At 41.1% G+C, this 23,832-nt stretch overlaps 1 long non-coding RNA gene across 1 annotated transcript; it reads left to right on the forward strand.

The window, feature by feature from the left end:
- Window positions 1–349: 349 nt before the first annotated feature.
- Window positions 350–23,038, forward strand: LOC130832268 (uncharacterized). The gene is made up of 3 exons (XR_009048281.1): window positions 350–829; window positions 21,346–21,496; window positions 22,317–23,038. It is a non-coding gene; the product is annotated as an uncharacterized LOC130832268 (long non-coding RNA).
- Window positions 23,039–23,832: the final 794 nt, after the last annotated feature.

Here is a 23,832-nt window from a genome sequence, read left to right on the forward strand (position 1 = left end):
AGTACACTGGGACATTTCTGAGACCCCCCCAGTAAGGCGCTGCTTTCCAAGTATTCCCATGGTGCATTCCAATACCCACATGGTAGTTTCCATTGTTTTTTTGTTTTTTTGGAAAATGCTCCCACCGTTGAAAAGTTTGGTGGTGGTTCCTGGGTAGACGGGCATTGGATGGCGTTGCTACGTACACATCTGCCAGCTGCACTGGTGCAGAGCTCTGCTCAGGGCTAGTGGAGTGGCCATACCTGTTTGTTCTAGCTGTACGAGTGGTTTTTCCAGGACGCATTTGTTTGGCTGGGTCTCTACTTTTCTCCCAACCACACCCTATTGTTTTTCTCTTCTGAGGAACAGACCGAGGGCCTGATCCTGCAAAGATGTTTGACTTCCTTACAAGGAGTGAAAACTGCACAGGCCTGAGGTTCAGTTATTGAACTGGATGTATCTCCCAAGATGAGGGTTGGCCTGGACGTGAGGCCTGTTGGATTATAAAGCACAGGGCTTTCAGGGAATCCAGAAGAGGGACTGCCCAGTGCTACATGATGGCACACGTACCTGGATGAGAGAGGGATCTGAGGCGTTGAGGCAGTATCAACTTTTGTTAGTGGTGGGAAGTCTTGTCTGTGAGTGGACTTTCCTGACAGTCTTGCTTCTGGGAATCTCCGTTTCATCCATTGTGTGAGCCCTTTGGTAAATGGGTGACAAATCTTACTGAGCATCTATTTACAAAGAACTGTACCAGGGTCAGGTGGTACAAAGAAGTATCGGCACAGTCCTGCCAGTCAGAAGTTTGTGATGTGTGTGAGGAGATTCGCCATCTTCTTGTGAAGAGACAGTAAGTCGGGAGCAACAGGGCATGCAACGGCCGTGGGTGACAAGGGGAGGTTCTAGAAGTGTCCAGGAAGGTATAGGGGCTGGTAGGTGAGAGAAGGATTGACAAGAAAGATAGGACTGAAGTGGGGCCTTGGGAACTGGGAGTATTTCAGTCCCTGGAAATGTGAAGGAGAGAGTTTCCAGGTGGGGGATTCCATGCTGAGAGCCCTGGAGGAGGAGGCAGCTCCTGAGCTTGGGAGGAGAAAAAAGAATGTCCTGGGAAGAAAGGCTGAAGGATCCCACAGATCTAGAGGTCACACAGAGTGCAGTTCATCTTGCTAGACACGTCTGATGGTGAAGGGAGGTGAGGAAAGCAGTATGCCAGGAAGGTGAGGGCGGAGGAGAGAGGGATTCCCACTGCAGGAGGGCCAGTCTCAAGGTGGCCACGAGTTAGTCTGCAGAGGCTTGTGGTGTGGGGAGCCTACCGAGCTGCTGTGCCTGCAAGGAGCCCTCTTCCTCCCTCGCAGCCCCTGCTCGCCCTCTGACTGGGCAAGGGCCGCACCAGCTTCTGCTTACGGAGTTTCCCCACAAGCCCAGAGCCAAAGCGAAACAAAGGCAGATTCATTTTTTTTTTTTTTTAAGTTTACTGCTTGACTCTTGGATTCCCATTAGTGTCGCCCTGATTGATTTGCGGCCTTCCTGGAGGTTGGATAATTGCTTATTTTCGTAGCTAACTCAGAAGGTCATCTCTGAGATCTGGGAGCATCTGCTCAACTTGGCAGATGGTTTAAGAAAGAGCCCGTGGATCTGGGGTAGGGGTGGAGTCTGTCCTGGTCAGGGAGGGCTCACCTGCACACACGTACCCATGCCCCTCCCCACCCATGGGAGGAAGTGAATGTGGAATCCTCTTTCCTGACACTTTCCCCCACCATTTCCTGGCATCTCAATGCCTATAGACAAATAATTTAGGCATCACCTGGGAGGCAGTTAAAAATGCAGACTCTGAAGCTCTACCCTAGACCTACTAGATTGGGATCTGTGAGTTGTGCAAGATCCCGAGGGATTCAGCTGCACATTAGAGTCTGAGAACTGCTAAGGATCACCTGAGGCGCTTTCAAAACATTCCCTGGCACACTGCCTACCCCCGACAGATTGTCAGAACCTCTAGGGGTGGAGCCCTGACACTGGTATTTTTTTTTTTTTTTATTTCCAGATGATTCCATGAGCAGCCTGAAAACCACTGGTCTGAGTTAGCCAGTCTGTTTCCAAGGCACCAAATTCCCCTCCTACTGTAAAACAAAACACCACTTAACTTTTAGTCATAGGCCCAGACAGAGTGAAATTAATGCCAACGAGCATTTATCCGGAAGCTGGTTAGGAAGCTCCTGGCCAAGAGCAGATGTGCCCACTTCATTCACTTGAAAGTGTCAAGACAGGAGCTGATTCCAATTCCCAGTCTGGAGGCTTCTCTTCCGGCTTTGGAGGGTGGCTCCACGGAGAACCTGGAAGACGGTTGTCCCTGCTGCTAATCTTGACACCTAAGGAGACAGTTCCCAGACCTGTGCCCCAAGGAGCCACATTCCCTGGCTATTCACAGCAGAAACACACGGAGGAATTCCAAGTATTGATTTTTCATGCACGTGCTCACTTTCATGAAACTGAAAGATTTAAAAGCAGTTTTCCACCACCCCTCAGGCCAAGGTAGATGTCAAATATTAATAACTATAGTAGTTATCTCCACACATTTTCTTTCCCACTGGGGCCTTATCAGTTACTTAATGCCAGGGTGCTGAGAACCTTCTCCGGTGAATTTCACTGCATCTCAAGGCAGTCCCTGATTCCCTTAATTTACTCCCCCGATCCAGCTCCGCTGTAATATCAAGGATCTTCCGCCAGTAGATTCTAATCCTGAGCGAATCTTGGTCAACGCTTGGAGGGTACTAGCAACTCTGCTTCTTCTTCCTGCCTAACACCTGGCTCTCCCTGGCCCTGGGATGGCTGTGGGTCTGAGCACTGAGGTGGAAGCTGCAGCCTTTCTCCTCATGTCTTACTTTTTGCCCCCTTGGAACTAGGTTTGAAGTGTAGCCTGTGTAGTTGCAGTCAATATGTGCTTCTTAACCCTTTCTAGAGACTTTTTTCTTTACCCCTGAGCTAGATCCTGCTCTGAACCAGGACATCCTAGAATTAGTGTGCTGGTACTTATGTTTCTGGAGTTGTCAGGTGCTGTGTCCACTCAGCAATTCAGGGTATCATGCATACTGGTCTTTGCTGAGCCTGAGGTCACCTTACCCCTTTGAACGCGATAGTTCTGGCTGCTTCCCTTAGGAGCTCACTTCTTGCTGGCCATGTTTCCTTAGCGTTGGCTCCTTCCTTTCTTGGTTTTCTCTGGCCATTAGGGTCTCAGCAGAGATTACTGCTCCTGTCCCACTCAAGACATGGGGACAATGCCACCAAGACCATCTTAATAACACTGGTAACGTTTTTTTTTTTTTTTTTTGCTGAGAGGAAACAGATTTGGAGATGAACTAGATAGTGGTGATGAGAAGATCCCAGTTTTCTCACTAATAGTTTGAAACATCTAAGTCTTCTCCATCATAACACTGCAAATCAAGATGACCATGGAAAAAATTTGAGTAACTAAATTGAAGTCCAGCATTGCTGTAAACTGAAGTGACATTTATGTTTGGCTTTATGCTTGGTTCATTTTATGTATACGTGTGTGTGTGTATGCATATGTATATAAATATATTTATAAAAATACATACATACTGAAATACATATGTGTGTGTGTGTATATACATATGTATACACACTGAAAACATACTGGGGTGTTTGTAAAGTGGGCACCAAGTCCAGAAATTAAACCTCATCGCTTCCACTGAAGGTAAAGAGCTGCTTGCTAATTGCCCCGTGAAGTTCCTAGACTTCCAGTTCTGGTGGCTCCTTCAGGGACAGCAGAACACTTAGTACTCTCTGGAAGCAGATTCATGAGAAACATCAGAGGATTTGAGACATTGTTGCTGTCTATAAAAGAATTTATAATTTGCACCTTGCTGTGCTCCTAGGCACTCTTGTTCTGGTGCTTGAAGTTGGTATGCCTTCTGTCCAGACAAGTAGCTTCGTGGGCTATTAATTATGGAATTAAAAGTCTAAGCCTTCTCATTTTAAAAGATAATAAAATGTTTAAAGGTATGTTCCTTATAAACCGATTTTATTTTTTATCTTTCCATTTATTCCCATTTTATTGCCTTTTATTGTGGGCTGGCTGACTGGCCAAGCCAAGCTAATTACTGCCCTATTGTGTTTGGAAGACTAGGTAACACCAAGGCTATTCATGAGTCGATAAACTGGGGCTACAGAAGAGCCTGGCTGCTCTCCTCTTGTCCCATCTCTTGTTAGGTGTGTTGTTCTGCTATGGCAACTCTGAGACCATGGGCACCGGGAAGCTGGCTGTCAATAGGACTGAGAACACTGGTCGATAAAGAAAATCTCAGAGTGGGCAGAGCCTCCAGGGACCAGGAGAGCGAGACAAAGGAAAGGGGGAGAATTCCAGACTGAGAATTCCACCCTATATTCATTAGAAAAGTGTCCCTGCTCTGATCAAGACTCAGAGCTCATCCTAGGATTGAGTCAATGTTAAGTTCACTCTCACACTCACCTGAATTAGAATGAAGCCTGGCAGTTACATGGCGTCTACGGAAAAGATAAGTGTTAAAGGGTCAGAGTAGGTCTCTCTTCTTCCTATCTTATCATTAAATGTAATCCCTTCTTAAAGTGAAATAAAATCTAGCAAAACCTTTTATCCTGGACTCTTGCTGTTTTTAAACGTTATAAAGACTGATCATCTTTTTTGGGGGGAATAATATAGTGCCTAACACATAATGGCACTTAAAAAATAATAGAACAAATGAATTGTTGCTTTCTTAATAAAGCTCTATTTTCCCTAACAGTTCTGTTGGCTGTATCTCTATTTTTAGATTTATTTTAAAATTAAAGTGTATTTTTTTCATTGCAAAAGTAATATGGTAAATATAGAGTAAAAAATTAAAAACAAATTATCCCTGGTCTCACAGACCCCCTTTGCTAATATTTTTGTGTATTTTCTTGCAGACTTTTCTATCAAGAGGTGGTTGTTTTTGTTTTGTTTTTTTTTCTTGGTCATGGGGGTTGGGAAGGTGGAAAGTGGGAAATACAGTTATTTTTTATTTTTAATTTTAATTTTTATTTTTTTAACCTCTTTATTGGAATATAATTGCTTCACACTGCTGTGCCAGTTTTTGAGGTACACCAAAGTGAATCAACTGTATTTAAACATATATCCCCTTATCCCCTCCCTCCCGTGACGTCCTCCCACCCTCCCTATCCCAACCCTCTAAGTCATCACCCATCATCGAGTTTCAGTTATTTTTAAAATTTAATTCAATTAAAATGAATTTGGTTTGGAGGCTTCCACCAACATTTGCAAGTCACTGGGGCATCTTTTGCGCGTTGTAAATATCTGTTCTGAGAATTTACAATAATAGAGTCAGAGCTGGAACAGAAAGAATGCTCATTGTTGATGAAGTGAGATGTAGAGAGATTTGATAACCAGTTACCTGAGTGTAGACTCTCATCTAAGACTCCCAGCCTATCCGGGAGTCCTTCAAATAAGTATCCTCGTAGTATAGTCACAGGAAGGGAGGTAACCGGAGAGAATTAAGGATGGCCTGGAATTCCCACAAAATATCTTGATGTGAAATAAGCCAATACATTAGAGAAAATGTAGTGACCTTAAGTAATAGCAAAATATTTACAAATGTGTGTTCAAGAGGTATAGTCCTGGATCCAAATACGGGGTCCATCAAATACTAGCTCAGTGGCCTTAGAAAGATTTCTTTAATAATTTCATTATTGAACAGATATTTACTAAACACCAAGTATGAACCTTGAGCCTAGTACTCTCTGTGCTGGGGATATAGCAGTGAACAAAGGAAAGCCCCTTTCCCATGAGGCTTATAAGGCTAGACGGGTGAGATAGACAACAAAAAATGTAAATGTATGATGTTGGCAACACGTGACAGGGAGAAAAAATAAAGCAAGATGATGGGGAGGAGGGAGTGCCAGGGAGGGGTTGCTATTTTATGAAGGCAACACTTCACAGATAAGGTAACATTTGAGGGGAGATCTAAAGGAAGCCTTAGCCTTTCTCAGCCTCAGTTTCCTCCTCCTAAATGGGATGATGATAGTACCTCCCTCATAAGGTAGCATTGAGAATTAGAGGCTGCATTAAAGCCAAGTGCTTTACTGATGACAGCGAGAGTTATTATAATTTGTTTCCTCCTCTGTCAAATAGAAAAGTTAAGTAGATTTGTAAAGACCTTTGTGGCAGTAATACTCCTGTGATGCTTGGTCTTTGACTTGTGTGATAACACGTTCTTGATGGAATTTTGGACCTAATTCTTGCTCCCTGTTTATACTTAGCATATCTGCCAGAACTGCCAGTGTATTTGACATCAGGTGGAGATTTTAAGGCACAGCTGAGAACAGCTAAGCCATATACAAAGGATGAGAACTCAAGGTTTAATTTCCTATGCAATGCAACTTTTCACTGCAACCTTTAAACCAAGATTCTATTGGGGGGAGGGGGGGAGGTGGCGAAATTAAGATAGTTCTGTTCAGATTTATAAGGATGTTTCTGTGGATACAAGATGCACCCTTGCTCGAAAGTGTAAACAGAAAACATTACATTTTTAGCAAAGTGTACAATGGTGCTTATTATGAAGAAACTGAAGAAAAAAAAATGTTAAGGGCTTTACCTGGTTGGCATTTCTAAAGTTAATGCATCTTAAGTTAAAAACTAGTGCTTCTGTATTTCCATGGTTCCACAAGGTTCTGGAGTCTTTTTGTTTTTCAGCCAATATCTGAGGAATGATTTTGTTGCATTTGAAAGTTGAATAAAGTGCTTAAATCTGTATGAAAATGTTCTTTTATCAGGAAATGTGTTTTTTAAAAAGCAACGGGAAAATGCCTTCTAAAGTAAGCATTTGGAGAATTCCTCCCAAGACTTTTGAATGTGTTTCTTTCTCTCTTTTGAATAAAGACTGCCTTCCCTAAATCCTGGGTTAGGACTTCGGTCAACAACATGAGTCTAAACCTCACTGAGAGGCACTGATATCCATGAGTGTTTGGACTTCTTCATGGATGTTATGCTGTATCTTTTGTTTTTTAATTAAAGTATAGTTAATTTAAAAACTGTTAGTTTCAGGTGTACAGCAAAATGATTCAGTTATATATACATATTTCTCAGGATACTCTGGAGAGGAGCTTGCAGATCAATCTAAGAGTCGAGTTGGACCTGGTTGCTATGTCTGTGCATTGCAGAACTCCTTCCTCTGGCTAATTCTGGATCTACACATTGATTTGTATTTATGGAAGAATTTGACCTACTCATTTTAAGGGTATTTCTTATTTTAAAGGTACACATTAGCTGGTGTTCCTTTTTTCACTCCTGGCAAAGATGCATTTTGCTGGTCTGAAAGAATTTACTGGACTGAAAGAGGCTGAACCCACTTATCAGCAGTGCTCATGTCTAGGCTTATACTTGGCTAACCCATGGTCAGTGTCCGGTTGTTTGAAGCTGAATTTCCCCTAACCATCTTCTCCTTGGCCTCTTCTCCATGAGTCCTCCTGGAACCCCACAGGGTCTTCAGTAGCTAAAAGTGATTTGAATCTAAAGGTCCTTCAGTCTGTATTTATAGAAATTTGTAGCAGAAGGAAGTCTCAATATGTTTGGGCTACTTTTTTTTTTTTTTTAAACAAAACTTAGAGAATCTAAGGGGAAAACAAAATAAGAGCTGTTTTTTTCAGTGGTAATAGAAATACCTAGTGTCCCCCTCCCATACCAAGTAGCAAAGATTTCCAAAGAAAGGAAATGGAATGTGACAAAGACACAAGAAGGATATGAATTTTTTGGTTGTTTGATCTTTGTATCTAGTCCATTTCATAGTCTGATGTACAAGTAGATGTGGCTTGCACAGTGAGAGCCTGTGGTATATTATCTTTCTTATATTAACTTTTGTGGCAGCAGTGGGTCCATATGACCTTTCCTTCTTGTTTTTTCTCTTAAATTTATTTATTGAAGTATAGTTGATGTACAATGTTGTGTTAATTTTTGCTGTACAACAAAGTGATTCAATTATACATATGTATAGCTTCTTTTTCACATTCTTTTCCGTTATGGTTTATTGAAGAATATTGAATACAGTTCCATGTGCTATATAGAAAGACCTTGTTGTTTATCCATTCTATATAATAATTTGCAACTGCTAACCCCAAACTTCCATGTCAATGAGTCTGTTTCTGTTTCGTAGATAGGTTCGTATGTCATATTTTAGATTCCACATATAAGTGATATCATATGGTATTTGTCTCTCTCTTCCTGACTTACTTCACTTACTATGATAATCTCTAAGTCCATCCATATTGGTGCAACTGGCATTATTTCATTCTTTTTTATGGCTGAGTAGGATTCCACTGTACTTATGTACCACATCTTCTTTATCCATTCATCTGTCACTGGGCATTCAGGTTGCTTCCATGTCTTGGCTGTTGTGAGTAGGGCTGCTATGAACACTGGAGTGCGTGCATGTTTTTGAATTAGAGTTTTGTACAGATATATGCCCAGGAGTGAGATTGCTGGATCATATGACAACATTATTTTTAGTGTTTTTGAAGAAACTACATTCTGTTTTCCATGACCCTTTCCTTCTTAATGTACACCTTGATGTGATCTGCTAGCCTTAGTCATGGACTTTCGTGCCCAGGATTTACAGATGCACAGTAATGCCAGGTTGCTTTCCTAGCCTCACCAGCATAGCCATCAACTACACAAAGAGCGTGTGGCTAAGGCCAGAGGTCGCCAGTGATCTGATTAGGAGGCGCACTGCGCTTCAGAAATTTTTATGGATTAACATATGTCTTTTTAGTATCTGTTGACTGAGAAATAACACAACGTAAAAAAAAAAAAAAAAGAAGCTACTGTGAATTCAGTGACACGGCCTCCTTTTAAATGTACAACTGTTTATTAATTTCATTTATACAACTTGTAAAGCTGGCGCCTCCTTCCCATCTCATGACCTGTGCTCCAATTCCAGGCCCCTCCCTGGAAGGAAGTGCTATTAGTACCATAGCTTGTATCCATCCATAACTTTTCTCTGCGTTCATATACAGACGTGCATCTATAAAAATAGTTGGTGTTGCTTTTTATGTGTGGTATACGCATTTTGAACAACCTACATCATATTGTATTATGCTGCAACTCAGCACCGCGTCTTGAAAGTTGTTTCCTGTCTGTTCATAGAGAGCCCCACTTATTCTAACCCTTGCATAATATCGTAGCTTATTCATTGCCCTATTGTGGGTCATTTGTATTTTCCCTCACATGCTGCTACTATGAAAAGTGTTGCGCAATCCTCCTTTGTTGTGTGTGGGGGGTGGGGAGGGGGATGTGTGTGTGTATATATAATCTCCTTAGGACTGTGTGGCCAGTATCTCTGAATTAGATACCAAGAAGTAGACTTGCTGGGAGTTTTACTTTGAACTGAAGTTGCATTTCATTAAGATGTATTTGGAACGTAATAGAATATGTGTTAAGGCATTGTTTATTGAGCCTGAAGACAGTTCCTAGTGTCAAAAGGTTGAAGAACCCCCTGATTAGGAATCTCCAGCAGAGTGGACCTGAAACGCCGTGCCAGAATGGGAAGAATACAGGTCCAGGTGTCACTGGCCTTGCTTCCTCATGCATTAGCTCTGTGACTTAAGATGTCTGAATTTCTATTCCCTCATCTCTAAAATTGGGAAAATATGTTTACTTCCTCGTCCTGATGAGTAAATGAGAAAATTACATAAAAGTTCTTTAGATTGTTGGTCCCAGCAACATGACAGACTATTGTGGAAGCTCTGTACACACACATACACACACACACACACACACACACAAACACATAACAATAGAGAATTTTTTAAAAAAAGAATGAAATAATGCTATTCGCAGCAACATGGATGGACCTGGAGATTATCATACTAAGTGAAGTAAGTCAGACAGAGAAAGACAAATATCATATGGTATCACTTATATGCAGAATTAAAAAAATGATATAAATGAACTTATTTACAAAACAGAAACAGACTCACAGACTTAGAGAAAGAACTTATGATTACCCAGGGGGAAGCGGGGGGGAGAGATAGATGAGGAGTTTGGGACTGATGCGTACACACTGCTATATTTAAAACAGATAACCAACAAGGACCTACTGTATAGCACAGGGAACTTTGCTCAGTATTCTGTAATAACCTAAATGGGAAAAGAGTTTGAAAAAGAATAGATACATGTCTATGTATAACTGAATCACTTTGCTGTACACCTGAAGCACAACATTATTAATCAACTATACTCCAGTATAAAGTGAAAATTTAAAAAAAAACAAATAAAATGTTAAAAATAGAAAGTTATACCCAAAAAGAAGAAAGGGTAATTTCCAGGTATCAGAAAAAAAGAGGGAACTCAAAACCAGAATGATAAGCTCATGAGAAGCTGTTATCATGGCCCAGAAGAGAATTAGGCTTTGACATATGCCCCAAATGCCTAGAGAGATGGTAGGGTTTCAGTGCCTGAGGATCTGTGCTTGGCCTACTCCAGGCTGCTGAGATCCTAGCCGGAAGCCAGGGCCATGGATGCCTGCACTTTCAATAAAAGGTAAACTTTAAAAACTCCCCACAGGCCCAAGTAAGCTCCAAGGAAGCTCATGAGTACCCAGTGTCCTGATGGAAAAAATACTTCCCATGACAAATTGAAACTCTATGAGTGTGCTATGCATGGGTGTGGAATCCAAATTTACCCTACCTGCTTCTTGGGGAATCCCAAGCTGAAAAATTAGTATAGGAACTTACTGTAGACTAAGGAAATTGCTGGGCTTACTTTACAGAAAAAAAATAAAAATCATTCTCTAAGTACATTTCTACAATTCGCAGCATACAGAATTCACACACGCACACTCCACATGTGCCTCAAAAGGAAACAGAATAAAAATTAGGAAAATTTATATCCCAGGAACTTATTAAAGCAATATGAAAATTAGGGTACTACAAAATAAGTATGTCTAAAATAAAAGAAGGGGAAATCATAATAATGGAACAGAATACTAAAGAGAGCAGGCTCATTTGAAAGATATCACATAACCCTTTAAAAAGGAAAATTACAGTTATTGAAATTGTGCTTTGTAAATAAATACTCATGATGAAAGATAGGACTTATTATTTTAAGATATACTTATTAATGACTGAAGAGTGAAAATAAAGCGATGGTGCATGTTAAGGCATACCAATGTGCTGTAAATGCATTGACTTGTCATGATTTTACATTCATCTAACTTTAAGATCAATTTTTTAAAAAGAACACATTCTCCTTATCCACAATAACCTAATCCACGTAAATAATTACCCCAAGGCACAAAATATAAATCAAATCCAAAGTCTTCAGAAATCTCTGGACTTGAAGTGTTTGAGCCTCTTAATCTTCTTTGACTTTCTGACTCCTTTTTTAGGGAATAAATTTGCCTGTGGGAATTAAGGGATCATACCTTGTAAGTAATAAAGTAATTCTGAAGGCAAAAGGAAGTGCCTGTAAAAGTTGAACTCTAAACCTTAGAGACATCTTGCATCCCATCATAACAATGAAGACAGTCTTCTTTTGCTTCTGGGATTTGGCATGGCTGTAGCCTGAGGAGCTAGATCCTGCTTTTCTTCAGCAACGAAGTTGTCCAATATGCTTAGATGGCGAAGAAGTTCTCACTGAGGGTGGTGCTAGTGAAGCGGTTGCTTATTTTCCATGGTTAGGGGACATTGGGCACAGGAAGAAGCCCAAGGAGTTTTTACTTTATAATGGACAGTCCAAAGACTCTTCTGAAATGTCCCTTTTTGCTGATGCTGCTCCTGGTAAGAACCTCAGCCTCCTCCTGATTCACTGCTGAAAGGTCTAGACCTTTTCTGCACAACTGTCAAGTGTTTTCCTGCTCTTTAAAAATGAGACTCTTCCAGCAATGCTCATATTTTTGTTTCTACACCATTTGTAATGCCAAATTCTGAACTGAGCAGAAATATGAAATTTGCTAAGTGGGAGAATATTTGTTAGGATATCAATTCTTGTCTGAACTTTCTAGTCCGTCTCTTTTGCTTAGGAACTTTTTTTTTGTTGTTATCTATGGATGAGACTAAAGCTAAATGATTCATTAAAGTGAGATGAGAAAGTTCTAAATTATCATAGGAAAGATGACTTTTGTAGAGATCATAGGGAGAGACTCTACAATTTAGATTTATTGGATGGCTTTAGAACAAATAAGCTTAAAACTTTAAACTGATGTAACCAGCTAAAGGGAAAAGAAATGAAACTGAGCATTGGGTTATACCCCAGAAGCAAAAAAGATCCTGTTAAGCTCATGTAAGAACAACTGAAAGTAAGACATGCACCATCCATTTTGAAAATAACTGAATTCATGTTTCAATCATGACTTGTTTCCAGCATTAAAGACTGTAGACTCAGGTGGGATCTTGAAACCAAATTCAGAGCTTGACAGTGCAGGATGGGGAGGGAGGGAGGAATGGCTGCCTTGTTGGAAACATTTAACTGTAAATAATCTCTTCTGAGCCTGTTGGTAGAAACGGAAACAGGCCTTGTTAGTGTATACATGATGCCAAATCAGAATACAGCCCCATCGGCAGATGCAGGTTGCACTTTGGTCCCATATGTAGGAACCGTCTTTGGAATGGCAGCCCCATTCTAAACAGGGATCAGGGATTGGCAGTCAGGGAACAGAGAGCTATTTCTGCTTCCCAGCTGACACTGTCTGGGGCTTCCTTCTGTCCTCCAACTTGCTTTTCCTGGCTTTGCGCCTGCGAAGAACTGCACCCTCTTCCTGCTTCCCTTTCTCCTTGTTTCTCACTTAACATCCTTGAGGCTCAGTTTCCTCATTTGTCAAAGCCCAGTGCCTGGACCATGGTAAGAACTTAGGAAACATTGATTCCCTTCTTATTGTATCCTGTTTTCTCTCCACGTAAGTGGTGATAGGTTATAGCAAAATGGAGGAAAATGAGACAGGAAGCTAATTCTCCTTGAATATTCCCGAGGTCCCTCGTGGAAGAAGCCTCATCTCTACCTTACCCTTTCACTCTCCCTTCCTTCTCTACGGGGGCCCTAGTGTTCAGGGGAGTCACTGGAGTGGCATGTTCCTCTGAAAAGCAGATGCTTGTTTTTCTCTAGACCTCAGTGTGCTCTAATCTCACCTTATGCTCTTACTGCCACTGCCACCTTTGTCTTTCTATAGAATATTAAAATAATGGTTGGACTTGGGGGGGACCTTTCACATTCTCTTTCTTAGTAATCGTTTTTTTTTTTTTGTTTTGTTTTGTTTTGTTTTTTTTCCTCTTTTTTTTGGCCACACTTTGCGGCTCGTGGGATCTTGATTCCCAGACCAGGGACCAAACCTGTGCCCCCTGCAGTGGAAGCGCAGCGTCTTAACCACGGGACCACCAGAGAAGTCCTCTTTCTTAGTGTTCTTAGCAACACAAACTCCTAGACAACTTAACGATTTTAAACTTGTTGTAGGAAAGGGAGGTCTGAAAGAACTTGGGGCACGGGCTAGGGTAAGGAGCTGAGCTTGAGGGGTGTCCACAGAGGGTGACAGTGGAACGTGGAAGCAGGCAAACCCACCCTGCGGCGCTCGGAGCAGAGCGTCTGGAAGGTGACCCACACTGAGAAGGCTCTGTGAAGGAGGCACATTTCCCTGGAGTCCCTTGAGCCTTCTTTTCAGGACTTTGCTTCTTTGAGTGTCCTGGGATTGCTCTCTTGAATTCTTCATCTTGCTGCTGGGCAGTTGGGGTGAAAGGTGAGAAAAAAAGTCACTGATCTCACCAAAGTACTCTGAATCCACGTTTTCCCAGGATGCTTATTACACTGTTACATGGTACCCCTAGCGTAGCATATTGTGCCTCGGGTTCCTTGTCAGCTAGCTACCACTTAGAGCTTATTTCTTCGGGAGAATGTTTTTTGAGCGCTCCAAACAACTAGGTTGAAGCCAAATATTGGCAACCAACCATTGGGAATAAAAGCTGTTCAGAAGTTAAGTACCACTGATAATGCAGTCAATTATCCAGATTTTTCTAGATGACCAGATGGTGTGATGCGAAGAAATACCATCTAATGGGATGAAAGGTTTCAGATGTTTGCAAGTAAACATCCGATAGCTAAGGGCACCGTGCCATCCCAGATCATGATACAATTAAGCCAGCCTAGTGTAACACCTAAAATCATAAGAAAAAGCGATCTCTTATTTAAAGGAGGTGAACTTTATTTAATTGTAGATATGGCTGTTTTGAGAAATACAGCTGGCTTAGGTTTCCTCGGTGGTTTATACCAGCAATAAATCTTTCCTGATGTTCTCAGTCTTAGTGTTTTCAATTTAATTGGCTGCACTTAAATTGTCTGATCTTGAAAAACAATAGGAAAGTGCATTAAGATGAGTGCAATCAAATACAAATGGCCCAAAGTTACATTAAAAAGGGGAAAAATCCATATATTATTCCATTTAATGTACTGCGCTCAATGTCAAAGCCTGAATAAGAATAGTAATTATAGTCACTTAAAAAATGTGTTCTCAGAGAATACTTAATGGCTTGAGAATATGCTGACATTATATTGAGTGGAAAAAAGATCACAAAACTGTATTTTGGAATAATCCCAATTTGGTAGAATAACATTATGCATACAACATATATACAATATATGTATATGCATTTATACATGCAAACACAATGAACAATTAAAAGACTTGAAAGTAATAAAGACAAAGATTCACAGTGGTAACCTTTTAATTTTCTTTGTGTTTTTTTCCTGTATATTCCACAATGGACAACTTTTAATTATTTTCATAGATTTTTTTTTAAGAAATAAACATTATAAGAGGAAAGAAAATTAAAATGAATGTGATCTAACCCTAAGATGAAAATCCCATTGCAAAGAAAAACAAAATACTTTCAAGTAAGGAAAGAGACTCCTGAATAGGCAGGAAAAAAGAATAAGGAAGGTAGTCACTGGGTTGGGAGCACAGACGACTTTCTCTACTAAGCTTGAGCATTTTTCTTTCTACAACTGCATCAACCTCTCCAGAGCTGATTGATTTCCTTTGATCTCTGGAAGGCAAGTTTCTGAACTAATCGAAAGAAAGATCACGTTTGCTCCTGACGAGGTGGCCCAGCTGGCACTGCATCTGTGAGCAGGGTTTGTTTCAGGGTTGCTGCGTGTACAAGCGGCTCTGTGGGCTGCTTCTGGGGCAGCCTCCTGATCTGGTGTCGTGTGGTGCCGCCGCAGGCTTTCCCCGTTTCCTCCCAGCACCAACAGCCACATTGGAAAACTGATTCTGATTCTGTCCAGATCCACGGCTGTCACACTGCTAGCATCCTGCCTCCCTGCAGCTTGAACTGGCCTCCAGTCTTGACAATGGTTTCCCATTAACCTGTGGTCAGGTCCCCCGTTTTGGTTCCAAGATATTCCCTTATTCAGCGTATTCAGGTCCTCAGCATTCATCCTGAGATCTGCAAGCTCGCCCCGTGTGCCATTGCTCTGCGATTGCCCCAAATGCTGATCCCCTTGAAGAAATGTGCACCTCTCCTGCCTGGGCCTGCCAGCCATACCCAGTGAAGTCGGACTTTATGTGAAGGCTGGGTTTGCAAACAACAGCATGAGATTGAGACAAGGACAACTTCAAGGTTGCATTTAGAGGACTGTGTTATGCTCTTTTGGCTTGTTTCTGAGCCAAGATTTTTTTTTTTTTTTAAATCAGGGTTTGCAGAGCAGCTAATGAAGTGGCTATAATTATTTTGGTGAAATAATTTCTCTGAACTTGATAGTCTCTGGCATAGATTCTGTGCTCTAGGCATGAAAGTAAATCTTTGTTCCGAATACGATTTTCAAGAGATAATGCATGTGGGTGCTCAGCCCGCAGAGTAAGCACTCAATAACAGTTAACTCCCTGTGCTGAGCTGAAGTACCAGGGCTGTATGCTGCCGGCGCTGGGCTGTGGTTCCTCTGTTTTAGAGGACAGTTTTAATTATGGCAGTGGTGCTTTTGCTTCTAGACTAGAAATCTGTCTCACCTCTGTTTTTCTGTTATTCACATTTTAAGCTCCTTACACAAAACATTTCCTCTTGGGTCACTGTCAATTTCTTCCTTTATGTCTGTTAATATTTGCTTATGTATTTAGAAGCTCCTATGCTGGGTACATGTATATCTACATGTATTATATCTTCTTGGATTGATCCCTTGATCCTTATGTAATGGTTTCTTTGTCTCTTGTAATAGTCTTTGTTTTAACGTCTATTTTGTCTAAATATTTTTACCCTGGCTGTCTTTTGATTTTCATTTGCATGGGATACCTTTTCCCATCCCCTCACGTTCAGTCTGTGTGTGTCTTTAGATCTAAAGTGCATCTCTTGTAGGCACATACATATAGGTCTTGGGTTTGTATCCATGCAGCCACTTGGTGTCTGTTGATTGGAGCACTGAAGTCAATTCACATTTAAAGTAATTCTTGATATGTATGTTCTTATTGCCGTTCTGTTCATTGTTTGGGGGTTGTTTTTGTAAATAACATTTTCTTTTGAAAGAATGGGGAAAGAAGGACAGTGACACTTAACATGTCACATCCTACTTTTTCACCCTCCCCCCCTTTTTTTGACTCCATGGAATGACTCAATCATACAACTACCTGGAGAAAATTTCTCCTAATTAAGAGATGGACTTAATGGCTTAATTCAGATCTCTTCTGGATGGCCAGAGGGATGTGGCCAATAACCTGGTGAGACAGGCATTTTTTCTGAAGAAACAACCCTCTTTCCCACTCAGTAGGTTATTTACTCAAGTCTCTTCCTCCTGGAGACTTGGAGGCAATCCACTGCAGGCAGGATCTGAGTGTGAGAAGATTGGAGGACGCCTATCTCTCTTGGAAAGAAGACACTCATTCCATTCTGGGTTGTGGTGGGGGTGGGGATGAACATGATTAAGTTTGGTAAGTTCCTTTATGAATGTGGCTGTTATCTGGCAGTCAAAAATTCAAAGAACCATACTTCCTTGGCAAATTTGCTTCTTTGAGCCTCTCCTCCAGGGTGTGAGGCATCTGCTCGCGGAGGCTCTTGCATCCCATTAGAAGTGGAGAAATGAATAGACTTTCCTCTTAGGGCTCTCCCACTAGATCATGCTTGCTCTCGAAATCTGTCCCTTTTCCTCACTTCCTCTTACAATGGTATCCTCAAACTAAGGGAATTAGGGACTTCATTCCTCCTTTCCTCCTTCCTTCTGTACATTTTTTGTTTTGTCTTTTCCTTTGAAGGGACACACTTATTAAATTGCCTGCTTGTTTTTTGTTTTTTTGTTTTTTTTTTGAGTATCCACTCTGTGATAGCACCTTATTTCTAATAATATAGAACAAAAGTATTCCATCTCCTTTAAAACCCTTTAGTTCTGTATCTCAGAATATGCCCACTCATTGCTGGAAAAGGCATGTGCAGGAGACCAGTGAACATTCCACAGTGGATGGTTTCTTTTGGGAAGGTCTTCCCATCAGATTGTCTGTGAACTCCTATGTTCTCTCTCATTGGAATGGGGTACTCGCTAGGGGGAGAATTTGCACAAGTGGTACCATTGTTGTCATTGTCAAAATACTTTTGATTTCACCAAAAATATTATGTTTGCTAATAATTCTGAGTATTTGTGTGGTTACTTAAAAATCTTTAGAAACACCCATCTTTTCAGTAACAGCATGTTCTCATTGCCACAAAGTTTCTGTTTTCTATTAGATATGGTGGTTTTGTTATTTCTGGTTCAGAGGAGAGTACCCCACCACTGAGCAGAACCCTGGGTGACATGGCTGTAAGAGAGGCAACCTTTTAGGTGTCTCTTTTCTTTATAGGAAAGGCAGACGTGAGGTTTGATAAAAGCAGGGGGGAATGTGGAAGGGAGGTGAGAGGATGTTGTTTGCTAAATACAAGATGTATATGAATTGTCATGGACATAGAAGGAGATGATTCAGTTCACAGGGAAAGCAGGCATGGTGAAACCAGAAGATCATATGGTTACAAATGGTGATAGACCTCTGAGTCAAAGCTCATGGTAGTGGCTTTACAAATCAAGGTGCTTCTCTTAGATGCTGGATTCACAGTAATCTTGTAACCTAATAGAGCTTCAGCCCACTTAATTAATTGCTTCAACAGACCGCCCAGTCCCATCCTATTTGCTCTTCAATTTTAACGTGTGGGTCCTGAGCAGTAGTTGTCCCACTTGAGTTGTGCATGAGAATCACCTGTGGTTTATTAAACATACAGCATCTGAGGCTCTGCCTCTAGTTTGGCAGGGCTGCCGGAGGGCCCTGGAAGCTGTACGAATGACAAACACTTTAGCTGTTTCAGATACAGGGCTCCATGGAATGAACTAGGAGAAACAATAATTTAGTGGTGCTTGGGACTTAGGTAGTTTTGATGGGCAAGAAATATACAAAGAATAATTGGGAAATGATTGTGGAGTGGTCTGCTATAACCTAACAGAAAAACCACTTAAAGTAATCCTCCTGTCTGACTCAAGCAAGATTGTACACATCCTATAATTATATTCAGCAAATATTAGATAAACGTTCAAGAGTCTTATCCCAAATATTATGGAAACATTGTTTTTCATAATTGTTGGCTGTTTGCTTCCTGGGAATTTCTAGAATCATAATGATTTTGAGAACTTTCTTACAGTCATAGCATTCAGAATATACATTGAGATTCATAGACCCCCATCTTACTTTAATGAACATTTACTACATTTCCACAGGAAACCATGTCCCGGGTTAACATCTGGCTTTGCTTTCATGTCTCATGGTAGGAGACAGAAGAAAATGTCCCTGCTAATTACAGAACAGTGGAATGTAATTAGTGCCATAAGAGATGGACCTGTAAAGAACAGGGGAAATGAAATGACCTAAAAGAAACTTTAAAGATAATTCTCTGGTCTATCGAAAGACTTGTTTCACAAAGAAAGAATTGGGTCCCAGAATTAGGATGACTTCAACATCTTCCTTCATTTGTGTGAAAAACCTTAACAATAGACATCATGCGTTCTGTCCCAGCCACATGAACTTTGTAAATGACATTCTGGGGCGTGTATGTATGTGTTTGTTTTGGGATGCAAATGAAAGAAAAACTGAAAATATAACTTTATTACGTTGTTTTCTTTAATCATTTATTTTACACAGGCCTTTGGATCTTCTGAAATACCTTGGTCTCTGGAATTATCGTATCATCTTTTTTTAACTTGGTGGATTTTTTATATAGCTGGGTTGATCAGCACACACGTGCTTCCCTAAAACATGATTTCCCAGCTACTGGGGACCAGCCACGTAGAGCTATACGGAATTAGTGTCAGAGCTCAGATATGAGGTTTTGCTTTTTGAAACCTCACGTTTTCATGAAAATAAATGCATTTGGGGACAGGGTTTGGTAATATTTTGGCCTGTGGCATATTTAAAACCTAGGTACCCAAAGCAAAACAACACACAAAACTAAAAGAAAAAGGAACAAAGAAAGAAAGGCCTCTCTCCACCTCCCACTTCTTGTAAGTCTCTAGCTACACTGGAAACAGGCAAGGAATGATCCTTTGAACTCTGCATTTCTATAGGCAGTGCCCCAGTTGGTTCTGAGTAGGAGGCTACCAGAGCAAGGCCACACAACCCAGATATGCAGGGACAGAAAGCTTCCTTCAGGGGTGAAGTTGAAGCAGTTAGCGATTGTTAAATCTTTCCTGGCAAGCTCTAGTCTGGGGCTGACAGGGAATAAAAAGTCTTAATGGTCTATAGCAGAGCCCCTAGTCATTTTATTTCCAAAACACAGAGCTGCTAACAGAATTCAGACTAGGTAAAATGCATAACTGCATGATTTTTGCTTAATTCAAGAGTTAACCTCTAATTTGGGGCTCGAGGGCAGAGCAGAAGTGTGATAAATATTGATAATCTGCCTCCCCAAAAGCCTTTCTTTAAACTCAGTAGAGATCAGCTAGCTTCGCCTCTCCTCTCTCGCAAAGGAAGGATGGAGCTGCTAATTTGCTCAATATTTTCAGATAAATTCCCAGCTTTGTTTTAGACAGCTGGACCCATTATGAACTACTTGGAGAAAACCTCACAGAACAAGCTGGTAGAATAAAACGTCAGAGTGTTCCATCCTGATTTAGGGAAATTTGGAATGAGGACAGGAGTTAGGAGGCCTGGGTTCCAATTCCTGCAGTATAGGGGTGGGTGGGACTTTAACACAAAGCGTTCGGAATTAGACAGACCTAACATTATGTAATACCCATTACTTTCTAGCTGGGTGAACTTCAATTACTTAGTTTCTGAAGCTGCAGATTTCTTATCTATGTAATGGCATGTAGAGGGTGTTTGGAAAGTATCTGTTGTGAGTGAATGCTTACTTCACTGGGTGGTTAAGAGAATTAAAGGGACGAATTCACATGTGGCATTTAGGACAGTATTTGTCTCATATGTAGCATATGTTGTGTAAGGGGTAATTATTTTTCCTATTTCCAGCTGGTGGTTTTGCACAAGTCACTTAATGTCAATCTCTCTTTCCTTTCTCTGAATCATATTTCACGGATTTTTTGGATGAGAATTAATGGAAAGAATTTTATGAAAGTGCCTGGCTCACAGTAGGCGCTCAATAGAGGGAGAAAAAAAAAAGACAAGTGGAATCTGCCCCTGGATATCCGGGGTACTCAGAGCTTCTAAACATGCAATTTCGGATCATTAACTCTTTGCGCAATCCTTCCGTTATCAGTACTTGAAAGTGGAGAATCACTTGAAGATGCGATACAAGGAAGTGACCAAGAAAAGGAAGACAACACATTTGTGGAGCGTAGGTGAAGCCACTCAGAGTGAGCGGATCAGGAAGGAGGACTTAAAGGCTCTGGTTTAGTTACTGAGCAGGACTTCGCAGAAATAGCTTTCAGTCTAAAGATGTCAAGTAAATAGGACCTCAAGGGCAAAGAAAATATCATTTGTCCTTTTGGTAGTTCCTACAGTTTTATTAGGAGCACAAGCTGAGCACACACTAGGCAACACACGAATGCCTCTTGGTAAGGTGCACTACTGATTGTGCATCCAGTGGCTACTCTCTTTCTCCCCTTGGTGACAGAAACCCGGTTTGGATCAGGCGGCCAAAGGCCCAGCCCCGGAAAAAATGACTCACGGTTGGTCTAAGTCAATCATAGCAATTCTATCCTTCTTTCCCAGTGATTGGTCTAAAAGTGGTCATGTGACACAGCTATGGCCAGTAAGACATCTGTTGACTCTTTCTGGGAAATGTTTTCCTTCTGAAAAAATGAATATTCATCCACCCCACCCCCACCTGCCTTTTTCTTTCTCTTTTCCTTTTTTTGAGTTTTGCTCTCATCCTATTACCTCCTGTTTATGACCCTGTTGCCTGAAGAACTTGGCATTGAAGCAGCCACCCTGGGCCTATGCAGGGAAGTTTTGCCACATCAGCGAGAAAGGCAAAGCAGAAGGACGGGAGGAGCCGGCGGCCTTCAAGATACCTGTGAGCTGTAAACCGACCCCAGGGCCAACACACTTCGTGTGAAGTAAATAACAAATGTGTTCTTATGGTTTAAGCCACATTAATCAAGTTTTCTGTTAATTACAGGTTAACCCTGGTAATAGTAGTAATAATGATAACAGGGTCCTTACCACGCGCCAGGAGCTTTCTAAGTGCTTCGTGCATATTTGTTCCTTCAATCCTCACAACAACCCTCGTTGTTGTTAGTATTATTCCTATTTTATATCTGAGGAAACTGGGGCACAAAACTGGTAACTTGCCCGGTGTTACAAACATAGTAAATTACAGAGTTAGCATTTACATCTAGTTATCTGTTTCTATGCCTATATAAGCTACTTCAGTATAGCTGGAATATTTATAATCACATAAAAATTGTCAGATTGAGTTGCCTTATGTTGGCCAGAGAGCAACAAGAAAACACCTGAATCCTAATTTATTAATATAATATTAGGAATGTAACAGCTAAGAGCCTATGTAATGGCTATTTCATGTATCAGCTAAAGAAGTTAAACATAAATTTTTCTTATATTTCAAAAATAGGTACTAAGTACCAGGAAACATGTATCAAGAATGTTATTTTATGGGGGAATGGTTTGCTACCTAGCAATGATTTAAATGGTCCAAAAACTAAAAGCATAAAAATGAAAATTATAATAGAAGACTGGATTTCACTCAATAACCATGCAGTCAGAGTCCTGGGATGAAAAATAGAAGGATCTATCATTGCTTCAGCAAGTGATACCCCAAGTGAAAAAATACAAGCTCGGAAAGGGCTATTTGTCAATCTTTTTGTACTGAAAACATATTTTGTACTGAAAACATATTTTCATTCATTTATTTACAAGGTGATTTTTTTCATGAATTGCCGAGACCAGCTCGGCGACTCGAGGTGAGTGACGGGTGCCGCAAGCTTGAAGAAGACACAGACACAGACTGAAGAGAAAAGTGGGACCGGGGGGCTCAAGACCTCTCGGATCAAGAGCCCCGCTGACTCATCCCAGGCTGCTTTTATTGAGTTCGTGGGCTAACATTCTCAGGTTACACTCATAAACAGTCAAAGGCCTCACATGATTGAGGCAATTATCTTTGTTTACTTCCTGGGTCCGAGTTGAGCAGGTGTGGATTTGAGCTGGTGGTGGAGAGCAAAACAGCCCTGGGGGTAGGAGACCTCTCTCAGATATTGGGGGTCTGTGCCCCACCCGTGTTGGCCCCTCTGCGACTGTGCCTGTCTTAGGTTGTTCCTCCCTTGAGGAATCTTACCCGTCTCTGGCTAACCAGTCATCCTCCAGGGCCAAACACAGTGATATAAGGAAGGTTCTATGCACCACCCCTGTTGGCCCCTCTGCGGCTGTGCCTGTCTTAGGTTGTTCCTCTTCTGAGGAATCTTACCCGTCTTTGGCTAACCAGCCATCCCTCAGGACCAAACAGGGTGATATTAGTCTCCACGCCCCACACCCTCAGTTCCTCCACTGCTCAAGCAGGACATTCTGAATCCCATCGCTCGGCCCACATACTTCAACACTTTCAATGCTTCAAAAGGGTTCCAGAATGTCTTCCCACAATGAATAAAGCCAATAATAATGTATCCTAATAATAAATCTAATAGATGAAAATGAGACTTTTTCTCCTCTACCTCCTCTTTTTTTACTCATAGTAAATGATAAGAAAAAACTCTTACAAGAACCGGAAAGGAAAGCATTGCAATTTGCTGTCTTAGTACACATGCTTAAATGGGATTCTAAAGAGGACAAATTAATTGGAGTATTAGTTCAAGTGTTTGTAGTGACAAGCAATAGAAAATCCAAATCCAGATGACTTGAACCATGAAGAAAATGAATTATCTCACTTTTTAAGAAGATATGATATAGGGACAAATATAGACCTTATATTCTAGAATTGTAAGGAAAGAAAAAAGAATGAGTTCCTGTGAAATCCTGGGAACAGAGCACATAGCCAGCATTCAATACATATTAGCTACCATTATCTCATCGGCTAGATTTATGTCACAAGTCCATGTCTGCACCAATCACTGACAAAGGGAATGGCGTTTTCATGATTGTCTTAAATTCATCTGGATGTTTAAAAACATATGTATTTATTTATTTATGTATTTATTTAGAGCTAGCGAGCTAGGGAAAGGGTCACCGTGTTGACAGTCAGCAAAGAAGTAGGAGAATGGCTGCTGGCGGAGAGCAAATAGTGCCAATACTACTGTGTTTATACTGGAAGGGAGAAGCTCTTGTAAAATGTTTTATAAAAAAAATGCTTTATAATATTTAACTATACTGACTGTCTGAGGTCTATAGGAAACCAATAAGACCAGTATGAAACTGGAAGAGGCCCTATGACTTCAGGTGCTGA

Source organism: Hippopotamus amphibius, chromosome 1, assembly GCF_030028045.1.
Source record: "Hippopotamus amphibius kiboko isolate mHipAmp2 chromosome 1, mHipAmp2.hap2, whole genome shotgun sequence".
NCBI lineage: Eukaryota > Metazoa > Chordata > Mammalia > Artiodactyla > Hippopotamidae > Hippopotamus > Hippopotamus amphibius.